Raw genomic sequence first — 212 nt, 5'->3', positions numbered from 1 at the left:
GAGGCGCCGCCTCCGCCGCTGCGGGTGTCCGGGCCGCCCGGTGTCCTGCACCGAGTGAAAACGAGAGCCGGTTGTGGTCGGGTGTTTGATCTCTCTCCGGTTTCTGTTACTGCCCCGGTTTGGCTTGGGTTTGGTTTCCGTGCTGGGAACGCGCGGGCGGGGCCCTCGTTCCGCTCTGCGGCTGTTTCCGCGGGAGGGTGCCGCTCTCCCCG

This window comes from Mesitornis unicolor, unplaced genomic scaffold, assembly GCF_000695765.1.
Source record: "Mesitornis unicolor isolate BGI_N332 unplaced genomic scaffold, ASM69576v1 scaffold37091, whole genome shotgun sequence".
Lineage (NCBI taxonomy): Eukaryota > Metazoa > Chordata > Aves > Mesitornithiformes > Mesitornithidae > Mesitornis > Mesitornis unicolor.
The sequence above is the reverse complement of the archived record's forward strand: the minus strand, read 5'-3'. Positions refer to the sequence as shown.